Here is a 13586-nt window from a genome sequence, read left to right as displayed (position 1 = left end):
TGGTGGGATTCTTCTTTCAATTGAGTCCTCTGTTAGGCTCTGGATTGGAGAAAGACTGATTTACAGATTTCTCCCTTTTTGCTGTCATCATCCCATACTCCGCCACAAAACCAAATTGCTAAAAGCAGGGAGCTGTGGCATTCAATTGCCTGCGTTTGAATTCTGTCTTTACCTTGGGTAAATCAGACACCTGTTCTATACCTTGGGTAAATCAGATACCTATTCTTTTTTTTTGAGATTGAGTTTTGCTCTTGTTGCCCAGGCTGGGGTGCAATGGTGTGATCTTGGCTCACTGAAGCCTCTGCCTCCTGGGTTCAAGCAATTCTCCTGCCTCACAGGCGCCTGCCACCACGCCCGGCTAATTTTTTGTATTTTTAGTAGAGACAGGGTTTCGCCATGTTGGCCAGGCTGGTCTCGAACTCCTGGTCTCAGGTGATCTGCCTGCCTCGGCCTTCCAAAGTGCTGGGATTCCAGGTGTGAGCCACTGTGCACAGCAATCAGATACCTATTCTACACCTCAGTTTCCTCATCTATAAAATGGGGATGATAACAGTGGCTCCTTTACATAAGTGTTGTGAGGATTAAATTAGATCACATAAAGTACTTAGCGCCATGCCTGGCACCTAGTGAGCACGCAACAAATATTAATGGTTGTCAAGTTGTCATTGTCAGGCAGAGCTTCAGAGCTTCTCTCATCCTTTTTTTTTTTTTTTTTTCCAGCTGAATTTAAGATTCAAGGCCCTCCCATTCTAAACTGACAAATTGTATCTGGACACACAAAAGTCTATTGGAAAGACCTATAGCATCTGGTTCCACCACTTACTGACCGTGGGCAAGTGTCTTAACCTCTCTGAACCTCACTTGACCTCACAGATGGTTTTGGAGATTACATGAAATCATCTGCATAAAGCACCAAGACAGTGCCTGGCATGGAGTGGACAGTTGATAGGTGGAATGATGATGGAGTGATGATTAACACAGAAATAGTTACCAAGTATAGCTAAAGGTTGAGCAGCACAGGTTGCAAATAGGCAGGCCATAGGCGGTCACTAACCGACAGATATTTTGTTTTGGCCCACAGTGATTTACATTTTAACCCCAGGAATTTTACATTCAAGCCTGAATTCTTAATTTCTCTTTTAAAATGTGAAGATCTGCCAGGGGCAGTGGCTCATGCCTGTAATCCCAGCACTTTGGGAGGCCGAGGCGGGCGGATCACCTGAGGTCAGGCGTTCGAGACCAGCCTGACCAACATGGAGAAATCCCGTCTCTACTAAAAATACAAAATTAGCCCGGTGTGGTGGCGCATGCCTATAATCCCAGCTACTCAGGAGGCTGAGGCAGGAGAATCGCTTGAACCCGGGAGGCAGAGGTTGCGGTGACCTGAGATCCAGCCACTGCACTTCAGCCTGGGCAAAAAGGGCGAAACTCCGTCTCCGGGCCGGGCGCAGTGGCTCACGCCTATAATCTCAGCACTTTGGGAGGCCGAGACGGAGGGATTGCTTGAGTCCAGGAGTTTGAGACCAGCCTGGGTCAACATGGCGAAACCTCGGTCTCTACTAAAAATACAAAAAATTAGCCAGGTGTGGTGGCACACATCTGTAGTCCCAGCTACTTGGGAGGCTGAGGTGGGAGAATCATCTGAAACCTGAGAGGTCGAAGCTGCGGTGAGCTGAGATCGCACCACTGCATTCCAGCCTGGGCAACCAGAGTGAGACCCTGTCTCAAAAAAGTTTTATTATATTTTATTTCATTTTATTTTATTTATTTGTGAGACAGAGTCTCACTCTGTCGCCCAGGCTGGAGTGCAGTGGTACGATCTCGGCTCACTGCAAGCTCTGCCTCCCGGGTTCACGCCATTCTCCTGCCTCAGCCTCCTGAGTAGCTGGGACTACAGGCACCCGCCACCATGCCCGGCTAATTTTTTGTGTTTTTAGTAGAGATGGGGTTTCACCGTGTTACCCAGGAGGGTCTCGATCTCCTGACCTCACGATCCGCCCGCCTCGGCCTCCCAAAGTGTTGGGATTACAGGTGTGAGCCACTGTGCCCGGCCAAATTATTTATTTGTTTATTTATTTTTGAGACGGGGTCTGGCTCTGTTGCTCAGGCTGGAATGCAGTGGTGGATCTCGGCTCACTGCAACCTCCGCCTCCCAGGTTCAAGAGATTCTCCTGCCTCAGCCTCCTGAGCAGCCGGGACTACAGGCACACGCCACCACACCCGGCTAATTTTTTTTTTTTTTTTTTGTAGAAACAGGGTTTTACCATGTCAGGCAGGCTGGTCTCGAACTCCTGGCCTTAGGTGATCTGCCTGCCTTGGCCTCCCAAAGTGCTGGGATTAAAGGTGTGAGCCACTACGCCCAGCCTCAAAACAAATTTTGTAAATTAAATAAATAAGGCCGGCGTGGTGGCTCAAGCCTGTAATCCCAGCACTTTGGGAGGCCGAGGCAGGTGGATCACCTGAGGTCAGGAGTTCAAGACCAGCCTGGCCTACATGGTGAAACCCTGTCTGTTTTAAAAATACAAAAATTAGCCGGATGAGGTAGCGAGAGCCTGTAATCCCAGCTACTCAGGAGGTTGAGGCAGGAGAATCACTTGAACCTGGGAGGCAGAGGTTGCAGTGAGCCGAGATTGCACCACTGCACTACGGCCTGGGTGACAGAGCAAGACTCTGTCTCAAAAGAAAAGAAAAGAAAAGAAAAGAATTAAATAAAATACAAAAAAAATGTGAAGTACTGACAGTGTATTACACTGATCTATATGGAAGATGGCATATAACAGAGAAATCTAATTTCTTCCAAGGAAGCTAAGTAATGCTCCCTGAAGAAGTGATGCTAAAGCTGAGACAGGAGTTGACTGGAGGTGAACCCTATAAAGAGGCGGGGGATGCTGCTTCAAGCGTAAGGACTGTTGGGTCCAAAGGCCTTGGTCAGGGAGATTCGTGCCTCCAGGAAACCTCAGGGTAGCCAGGTGGCCAGAGCACAGTGAGCAAGACAACAGGAAGAAGATGAGGCTTCCATTAGCATCTTAAGGATTTTGGTCTTTATCATGAGGACAAATGTATTTCCTTTTTTTTTTTTTTGAAACGGAGTCTCGCTCTGTTGCCCAGGCTGGAGTGCAGTGGCGCGATCTCGGCTCACTGCAAGCTCTCTCTCCCGGGTTCACACCATTCTCCTGCCTCAGCCTCCTGAGTAGCTGGGACTACAGGCGCCCGCCACGACACCCAGCTAATTTTTTGTATTTTTAGTAGAGACAGGGTTTCACCGTGTTGGCCAGGATGGTCTCGATCTCCTGATCTTGTGATCTGCCCACCTCGGCCTCCCAAAGCGCTGGGATTACAGGCATGAGCCACCGCACCCAGCCGGACAAATTTATTTCAAAGCTAAAAGCTGGGAGGTAGCCAACTGGTGTAACAAACTGAGGAGCTAGACAGAAATAGAAGGGAGAAAGGTCAGGGATCAATAATTAACAGCTGAGAAGGCAGAGAAGCACAAGCATAGTATGGAATCTAGAAACTGGGGGCACGCAGGACAGCCTTTCAGGTGTGGTTTGGCAAAAGGCAGACTTTATGGGAACCAAGTTAAGTGGGATGCCAGGATGAATATCTTATGTTCATTTAAATAGTGGAAAAATGAGAAGAACAGACATTTCGTCAGGGGCATATCACAAGTGAGATACGGAGCTAGATTCACAATACCTATCTTAATTTGTTGCTCCTCCCACTAGTTTTCCCAAGGCAAGTAAACTCAGTACAATACTTTGTTGTTAATACTACTAACACATCTCATTTATTAAGAGTTTGCTAAATGTTGGGCTCTGTATTTATGTGCATTATTACCTTGTTTTTTTCACTGAGTTAACAAGAACAGTCCACCCAAAATATTATGAACCAAGAGACTATTAGACATTGGAGACAGAAATAAATGAAACAGATACTATCCCTCTCCTTTGGGAATTCACAGTTCAGAAAGGAAGTGAATAGTTTAAGAAGTAATTACAGGCCGGGCACAGTGGCTCATGTCTGTAATCCCAGCACTTTGGGAGGCAGAGGCAGAGGCAGGTGGATCACCTGAGGTCAGGAGATCGAGACCAGCCTGGCCAACGTGGTGAAAACCCGTTTCTATTAAAAATACAAAAAAACTTAGCTGGGTGTGGTGGCGGGTGCCTGTAATACCAGCTACTTGGGAGGCTGAGGCAGGAGAATTGCTTGAACCCAGGAGACAGAGGTTGCAGTGAGCCGGGATCTCGCCGTTGCACTCCAGCCTGAGCGACAGAGCAAGACTGTTTCCAAAAAAAAAAAAAAAAAAGGAAGTAATTATAAAGAGTAATTGACAGGTGCTACAGGGAGCGTATAACAGTGAACCAACCTACCATGGGCAGCAGGGAAGGCATTCTGGAAGAAGTGAAGTCAAGCTGAAAAATCAGGGGGAATTAACAAGGTGAAACATGGAGGCCAGGCAGGGTAGCTCAAGCCTGTAATCCCAGTACTTTGGGAGGCCGAGGCTGGTGGATCACGTGAGGTCAGGAGTTCCAGACCAGACTGGCCAACATGGTGAAACCCTGACTCTACTAAAAATACAAAAATTAGCTGGGCAGTAGTGGCACGCGACTATAATCCCACCTACTTGGGAGGCTGAGGCAGGAAAATCCCCTTGAGCCTGGGAGGTGGAGGTTGCCATGAGCCGAGATCACACCACTGCACTCCAGTCTGGGTGACAGAGTGAGACCCTGTCTCAAAAAAAAAAAAAGATAATTTCAAAAAATAAAAAAAAAATTAGCTGGGCATGGTGGCACATGCCTATAATCCTAGCTACTTGGGAGGCTGAGGCAGGAGAATAGCTTGAGCCTGGGAGGCGGTGGTTGCATTGAGCCAAGATCAAGCCACTTCACTCCAGCCTGGGCGACAGAGCGAGACCCTGTGTCTCTCTCTCTTTCTCTCACACACACACACACACACACACACACACACACACACAATCCAAACATGGGGTTTCACCCTTCATGAAACAAGAGTGTTTCAGGCAAAGAGAACAGCAGATGGAAGGCACTATTCTCACAATAACTTCATTAAATAGATTCTATTATTATTCCCTTTTCACAAATAAGAAAACTGAAACTCAGAGATTAAGTAACTGACCCACGAGGTGGTGTTGAAGCCAGGATGTAAGCTTCTATCTACCTAGACTAGAGCTCATTCTTTTAGTTGCTAAACCAGATATTTCTATTAGTTTGCCCTTTCTTTCTAAGGATCATGTGAGTGGAATGGGATTATTAATTTAGATGTCTGCAATGCAGGAAGTTGAAATCGTGGCTTACAAACTATGCAAGCATGTCTGTGTCATTGTTGTCTGTAAATTTTGCAATGACAGCTATTTAGTGACACAGCTCTTGTGCTAATGTCTGAATGGATATTCATTTCAATTTAATATGATTCAACAGCTATGTATTGAGTGCCTACTACATGCCAGGCATGGTGCCAGGCCTTGTCAGTTACCAAGATGATGAGACAAGTTCCTAGGTACTAGGCTAAAGATCGTGTTAATCACTAACAATTTTATTAAAAATAAATAACAAAGCCATAACCCTGGCAGTTAGAAACTGTAGGTAACTTATTGCAATAGCTACAGGTTTGAGCATCAACCATATGCCAAGCACTGCATGAAGTACCTTAATGAAAATTTAAATGGTCATGATTGGCCGGGCGTGATGGCTGAAGCCTGTAATTCCAGCACTTTGGGAGGCTGAGGCAGGCAGATCACCTGGGACCAGGAATTTGAGACCAGCCTGGCCAATATGGTGAAACCCTGTCTCCACTAAAAATACCAAAAAAAAAAAAAAAATAGCTGGGTGTGGTGGCGTGTCCCTGTAGTCCCAGCTACTCAGGAGGCTGAGGCAAGAGAATTGCTTGAGCCTAGGAGGCGGAGGTTGCAGTGAGCTGAGATTGCACCACTATACCCCAGCCTGAGAAACAGAGAGAGACTCCATTTAAAAAAAAAAAAAAAAAAAAAAAAAGAAGATCATGATCATAGCTACAAATTAAAAGTGCTTACTGTGAGCTCTGTGTTAAGCAGTTTACGTTAGTATCTCCTTTAACTCTCATGTTCATTCCAAAAGGCTGATATCATAGTTTAATGATATTATTATTTCTCATTTTGCAGGTAAGGAAATGAGCTTTGGAGATTTTTGCCCCAGATCCCAGAGACGATAAAATAGAAGAACTAAAGATCAAACCCAGGTACTCCTGACTCCAAACGTGAGCTCTAGACGATTACACCACGCTACCTCTGTAAGGAGGGTCAGCTAGTCAAAAACCAGGGGCATGTGGCATTCTATGTAGCTAAGCACATATCCAGAAAGGAAAAATAAACATTGGTGGTTTTAAAACTCTCCAAGAAAGTAAAGAACTTCATTCTATCATTTCATTCTGCCAAAATTTGCCTCTAGAATTATCTTTAAATTTAATTAATAACTGAAGTTTAGAATCCTTGGTATCAAGATATATTTCCTTTAATTCTTGTTTTATACACATGTAGGAAAGAAAATAAACTATTTTGCAAAATCACTGTCAGACAAAAAGGTGACCCCATTAAGAATGTGGTACAAGCTGTACCACACTGCTGTGCTTTGTAAACTAGGAGGGAAAAAGTAATTCCACAGTAGGCAACCATGAGCCCTGGGCGGTATGAACATCCTGTCTCCATGATTACCTGTGACTATCAGCAGGGAGGTATGCAGTCTTGTTCCATATGTTCAGATATGGCCACAGCTGAAATCTGTGTGGCTAAGGAAGTGCACAGAATTGGCTCTGTGACACATGAACCAGGAAGATCAATGTTGTATCCAGACATATAGATGTTTGTGTTTCCATCTGCATACCGGTCCTTTGTCTCAACATAAAAATGCAGGAAAATAAACTAATACTTATTGAGTACCACTTAGTATATGTTATATTATTATCTCAACAATTCATTTAATATTGTAGAAACTGGAGTTCAGACAGGTAGAACTTCTATCACAGCAACCACAACAAATTATTTATTATATATTATTACTAAAACAACGATAGCATCCATTAATTGAGTGCATATTATGTGCCAGGCACTGTGCAGGGCATTCCTCATTATTTCACTTAATCCTCATGACAACCCTGTGGTATGAGGACAATTACCCATTTTACAGAAAAAGAAACAGACACATATGATGTTAAGCAATTTTCCAAGGTCACATGGTTAGCAAGTAGCATCTGTTTGTGTCTGTCCCCCCAACAATTAGTGTAAATTTCTTAAGGGCAAGGACTGTGTATTTTTTTTCTTTTTCTTTTTTTTTTTTTTTGAGACAGAGTTTCGCTCTTGTAGCCCAGGCTGGAGTGCAATGGTGCAATCTTGGCTCACTGCAACCTCCACCTCCTGGGTTCCAGCAATTCTCCAGCCTTAGCCTCCCAAGTAGCTGGGATTACAGGCACCCACCACCACGCCCAGCTAATTTTTTGTATTTTTAGTAGAGATGGGGTTTCACTATGTTGGCCAGGCTGGTCTCGAACTCCTGACCTCAGGTGATCCACCGCCTCGACTTCCCAAAGTGTTGGGATTACAGGCGTGAGCCACCATGCCTGGTTAAGGACTGTGTATTTTTCAGTTCTGTATTTCTAGGCCCTAACACTGTGCTTGGCACAGAGTAGAGATAATTCTATAAATATTTTTGAATAAATTAGTGAAAAACAAACGACTCCCAAGATAAGGGGCAGAGTCATAATTGAGATTTAGGTCTTCTTTTTTCTTCTTGTTCTTTTTATTTTTTGAAACAGATTCTCACTCTGTTGCCTAGACTGGAGTGTAGTGGCATGATCTCGGCTCACTGTAACCTCTGCCTCCTGGGTTCAAGCAATTCTTGTGCCTCAGCCTCCTGAGTAGCTGGGATTACAGGTGTGTGCCACCATGCCTGGCTACTTTTTGTATTTTTAGTAGAGACAGGGTTTTGCCACGTCTCCTAGACTGGTCTCAAACTCCTGGGGTCAAGCGATCCCACATTTACATATTGCCCGCCCAAATCAGGGTCCTAATTAATGACTCACACGCCTGTTTCACAATGGAAATTTCTATTAGACATTTTCCATACAAGTAGAATGGAGTGATTCTACCTCCAGGTCTTTATGTTGCAGAAATACTAGCATAATATATAAAGATGTTTTACCAGGGTGTCTACTATTGATATTTCAGAAAAAAGTTTTTTTTTTTTAATTAAAAAAAGAAAGGCCAGGCGCAGTGGCTCACACCTGTAATCCCAGCACTTTGGGAGGCCGAGGCCAGAGGATTGCTTGAGCCCAGAAGTTTGAGACTAGCCTGGGCAACAAGTGAGACCCCCATCTCTATTTGTTAAAAAAAAAATTAAAAATAAAAGAAAAAGAAAAACTATGAAAGATATCCATTAATGGAGGAATGATTTATAGTACGTCTATTCTATAAAATATCATATAACTTTAAAGAGAGTAAGGTAGCTCTACTTACACTGATGTAGAAGAATGGCTAGAAGATTGCATTATGTGGAATAAACAGGTTTCAGAATGTTAACTATGGTTTAGTGTGCGTAATAGTAATCATGTCTTCAACGTTTTTGTTGTTGTTGTTGTTGTTGAGATGGAGTCTCACTCTGTCGCCCAGGCTGGAGTACAATGGTGTGATCTTGGCTCACTGCAACCTCCACCTCCTAGGTTCAAGCGATTCTCCTGCCTCAGCCTCCTGAGTAGCTGGGATTACAGGTGCACGCCACCATGCCTGGCTAATTTTTGTAGTTTTAGTAGAGACAGAGTTTCACTATGTTGGTCAGGCTGGTCTTGAACTCCTGACCTCAGGTGATCCGCCTGCCGCAGCCTCCCGAAGTGCTGGGATTACAAGTGTAAGCCACCGTGCCCAGACCTAAAATAGTGTTTATTGAATGCTTACAATATACTTGGACCTCTGCGAAGCATTTTGACTTCATAGACACAAAAAAGTGGGAAGAATGTGTCTCTTAAAATCAAAAATTGCATTTTGCGGATGGGGAAATTGGGAAGATGTTACTCAAAGGATACAAAATTTCAGTTAGACATGAGGAATAAGCTTAAGAGATGTATTGAACAACATGGTATTGGCCCAGGGCACTGACTCATGCCTATAATCCCAACACATTGGGAGGCTGAGGTAGGAGAATTGCTTGAGCCCAAGAGTTTGAGACCAGCCTAGGTAACAAAGTGAGACCCCATCTCTACAAAATTTTTTTTTAATTGCCTGGGTTTGGTGGCGAGTGCCTGTGGTCCCAGCTACATGGGAAGCTGAGGCGGGAGGATCACTTGAGCCCAGGAGGTCGAGGCTGCAGTGGGCCATATTTGTAATCATGGGGCAGTAAATGCAATAGAATGTTACAGGTAGAAAAAAAGATGAGTAGGAATAAGCCTGGCAGGCCCAAGAATACTGCATCTGGGCCAGAAATGAGAAAGTGAAGAAGTAGTCAGATATACTCAGGAATTAACATACCTTTGGTAACCCTGGAAGTAGGGGTGAAGTGCAGCTGCAACACAAGGACTGGTGGAAGACCTAGTTCACTTCCCCTACCGCAGCCTCTCGGCAAAAGTACAGAGGTTTATTCTCTTGAGAGAGTAAAACAGACAATCTCTGGAATAAGGGTCAGCAGGCACAGTTAATGGGCCTATTTCAAAAAAGGGGAATTAGAATTTGGTTGGCTTTTCCCATACTCTGCTCCCAGAATGCTGGGCAAATGAGTCTTCTTCTTTGGGGAAAATGAAGCAAAATATGAAAGAGGTAAAGATAATGGCACTGGGATCTCCCCCAAAATAGCTCTTCATAATCAATGACCTAAGGGACACTGGTTCATAGACACATGACCTCATGGCTGGTGTCTCCCATCTTCATGCACAGAACTTCCAATCAGCTTTTAGTGTCCAACTTTTATTCATGGGCAGGATGCCAAGGGTTACCAAACACAGGGTTTTCCTCTAAGAGAAAAGATAGAGACCAAAACAAACAAAGGAAAGAAACTTGTGAGACGCGCCAAGGCGTCAGTAGCGATGGCAGCTCCAGCGGGGCCTCAGAGATGCTAGCACCTCCCCCAGGAGACCTTTGCAGTCAGCCAGGCCCCTTCCCCACGGTAACCATGTGTGACCCAAAGGCTGTAATAAAAAATGCAGACATGTCGGAAGAGACAACAGGACTCGGCAGAGTGTGTTACTCAGGCGCTGGAGAAATATGACATAGAGAAGGACACTGCGGCTCATACCAAGAAGGAATGTGACAGAAGTAAAGTCCCATGTGGCACTGCATGGTGGGGAGGAATTTCGATAGTTATATGACACATGAAACTGTGTCCGGAATTGGTGGGTTCTTGGCCTCACTGACTTCAAGAATGAAGCTGTGGACCCTTGCGGTGAGTGTTACAGTTCTTAAAGGCAGCGTGTCCGGAGTTTGTTCCTTCTGATGTTCAGATGTGTTCAGAGTTTCTTCCTTCTAGTGGGGTTTGTGGCCTCGCTGGCTCAGGAGTGAAGCTGCGGACCTTCGCGGTGAGTGTTACAGTTCTTAAGGCCGCGCGTCTGGAGTTGTTCGTTCCTCCTGGTGGGTTCGTGGTCTCGCTGGCTTCAGGAGTGAAGCTGCAGACCTTCGCCGTGAGTGTGACAGCTCATAAAGGCAGCGTGGACCCAAAGAGTGAGCAGCAGCAAGATTTATTGCAAAGAGCAAAAGAACAAAGCTTCCACAGCGTGGAAGGGGACCCGAGCGGGTTGCCACTGCTGGCTTGGGCAGCCTGCTTTTATTCTCTTATCTGGCCCCACCCATGTCCTGCTGATTGGTAGAGCCCAGTGGTCTGTTTTGACAGGGCGCTGATTGGTGCGTTTCCAATCCCTGAGCTAGACATAAAGGTTCTCCAAGTCCCCACCAGATTAGCTAGATACAGAGTGTCGATTGGTGTATTTACAATCCCTGAGCTAGACACAGGGTGCTGATTAGTGTATTTATAATCCCTGAGCTAGACACAAATGTTCTCCACGTCCCCACCAGACTCAGGAGCCCAGCTGGCTTCACCCAGTGGATCCTGCACCAGGGCTGCAGGTGGAGCTGCCTGCCAGTCCCGCGCCATGCGCTCACACTCCTCAGCCCTTGGGTGGTCGATGGGACCAGGCACCGTGGAGCAGGGGGCGGCGCTCGTCGGGGAGGCTCAGGCCGCACAGGAGCCCATGGGGAGGGGGGAGGCTCAGGCATGGCGAGCTGCAGGTCCCGAGCCCTGTCCTGCGGGAAGGCGGCTAAGGCCCAGTGAGAAATTGAGCACAGCAGCTGCTGGCCCAGGTGCGAAGCCCCTCACTGCCTGGGGCTGATGGGGCTGGCGGGCCGCTCCGAGTGCGGGGTCCGCCGAGCTCACGCCCGCCCGGAACTTGCGCTGGCCGCAAGCACTGCGCGCGCAGCCCTTGTTCCCGCCCATGCCTCTCCCTCCACACCTCCCCGCAAGCTGAGGGAGCCGGCTCCAGCCTTGGCCACCCCAGAAAGGGGCTCCCACAGTGCAGCGGCGGGCTGAAGGGCTCCTCAAGTGCCGCCAAAGTGGGAGCCCAGGCAGAGGAGGCACCCAGAGCGAGTGAGGGCTGTGAGGGCTGCCAGCACGCTGTCACCTCTCAAAACCAAATACTTCATCTACTTTTTTCTTTTTTTTTCTGAGACGGAGTCTTGCTCTGTCGCCCGGAGCTGGAGTGCAATGGCGCAATCTTGGCTCACTGCAACCTCCACCTCCTGAGCTCAAGCAATTCTGCCTCAGCCTCCTGAGTAGCTGGGATTAGAGGCACGCGCCACCATACCCGGCTAATTTTGTATTTTTAGTAGAGACAGAGTTTCACCATGTTGGCCAGGCTGGTCTTGAACTCCTGACCTCTGGTGATCCGCCCGCCTCGGCCTCCCAAAGTGCTGGGATGACAGGCGTGAGCCACCGCGCCTGGCCACTTCATCTACTTTTACCTGGGCCAAATGGCCATTCGTCTGTTCAAATCTGTTTAAAAGCATGGACTGTGACACACACCCAGTATCCATCCAAAAACAAGGACTGCACCCTAAATTCCAAATACCAGAGACTGAAATCTTCAGCCTTGCTAAGGGAACACCTCGGTCTTTGAACCTTTACTGTGTTTTGTACAGGGCATTCTCTGTACTAGTTTGTTGTGGTTATAAAACACTTAGTAAAATTTAAAAAAGGAAGAAAGAAACTTGTAGGAAATTGAGACAATGCAGAGAGAAAACTTTTTCTTAATTTATTTTAATTAAATATTTATTTATGGTTGGGCGCGGTGGCTCACGCCTGTAATCCCAGCACTTTGGGAGGCTGAGGGAGGCTAATTGTTTGAGGTCAGGAGTTCAAGACCAGCCTTGTCAACATGGTGAAACCCTGTCTCCACTAAAAAGTACAAAAATTAGCCGGGCATGGTGGTGGCCACCTGTAATCCCAGCTACTCGGGAGGCTGAGGTAGAAGAATTGCTTGAACCCAGGAGGCAGAGGTTGCAGTGAGCTGAGATGGTACCACTGCACTCCAGCCTGGAGACAGAGACTCCATCTAAAAAAAAAAAAGTTGAGGAAATATCATAAAATAATTTAAAATATTTTCCATAAATTTCCAGATTGAAAGGGCCCACTGTGTGCCTAGCACAATGAATGAGAATAAATCTACATCATGACTCACCACTGTGACATGTCAGGACCTGCAGACAAAGACAAGATTCTATCAGTTTCCAAACAGAAAAGATGTAAGTCCCACATAGCAGATCAGAGATCAGAATGGCTTTAAACCTCTCAATGGCAAAACTTGAAGTAAAAGAACGGAGGAATGCCTTCAAAATTCTGAAAGGTGATGATTTCCAACCTAGGATTCTGTACCTTGTTAAAACATTAACATCAGCCGGGTGCGGTGGCTCATGCCTGTAATCCCAGCCCTTTGGGAGGCCAAGGTGGGCAGATCACAAGGTCAGGAGATTGAGACCATCCTGGCTAACACAGTGAAACCCCGTCTCTACTAAAAATACAAAAAATTAGCCGGGCGTGGTGGCAGGCACCTGTAGTCCCAGCTACTCAGGAGGCTGAGGCAGGAGAATGGCGTGAACCTGGGAGGTGGAGCTTGCAGTGAGCCGAGATGGCGCCACTGCACTCCAGCCTGGGCCAGACTGCGAGACACTCTCAAAAAAAAAAAAAAAAAAAAAAAATTAACACCATCATTCAAATATGTGGGTAAAGACATAATCAGATATACAAGATCTAAACATTTTTACCTCTGATGCATCATTTCACAAGAAACTACTGGCAGATATGGTCTACCAAAACCGGAGGGCAAACAAAGATACAGTTCAGGTAACTTTAGATAAAATTCTGGAAACAAGAAATAGGAAAGTCAATACAGGAGAAAAGCAAAAGGAATCCTCAAGAGGAGGGAGGGGCTGGGTGTAGTGGCTCATGCCTGTAATCCCAGCACTTTGGGAGGCCGAGGTGGGTGGATCACGAGGTCAGGAGCTCAAGACCATTCTAGCTAACACGGTGTAACCCCATCTCTACTAAAAATACAAAAAATTAGCTGGG

The 13586-nt window shown here is 46.2% G+C and overlaps 1 pseudogene; it reads left to right on the top strand.

Moving 5' to 3' along the window:
• Nucleotides 1-10145: 10145 nt before the first annotated feature.
• On the top strand, nucleotides 10146-12022 carry LOC100587866 (annotated as a pseudogene).
• Nucleotides 12023-13586: the final 1564 nt, after the last annotated feature.

This window comes from Nomascus leucogenys, chromosome 24 (assembly GCF_006542625.1).
Source record: "Nomascus leucogenys isolate Asia chromosome 24, Asia_NLE_v1, whole genome shotgun sequence".
NCBI classification, from domain to species: Eukaryota; Metazoa; Chordata; class Mammalia; order Primates; family Hylobatidae; genus Nomascus; species Nomascus leucogenys.
The sequence above is the reverse complement of the archived record's forward strand: the minus strand, read 5'-3'. Positions and strand labels throughout refer to the sequence as shown.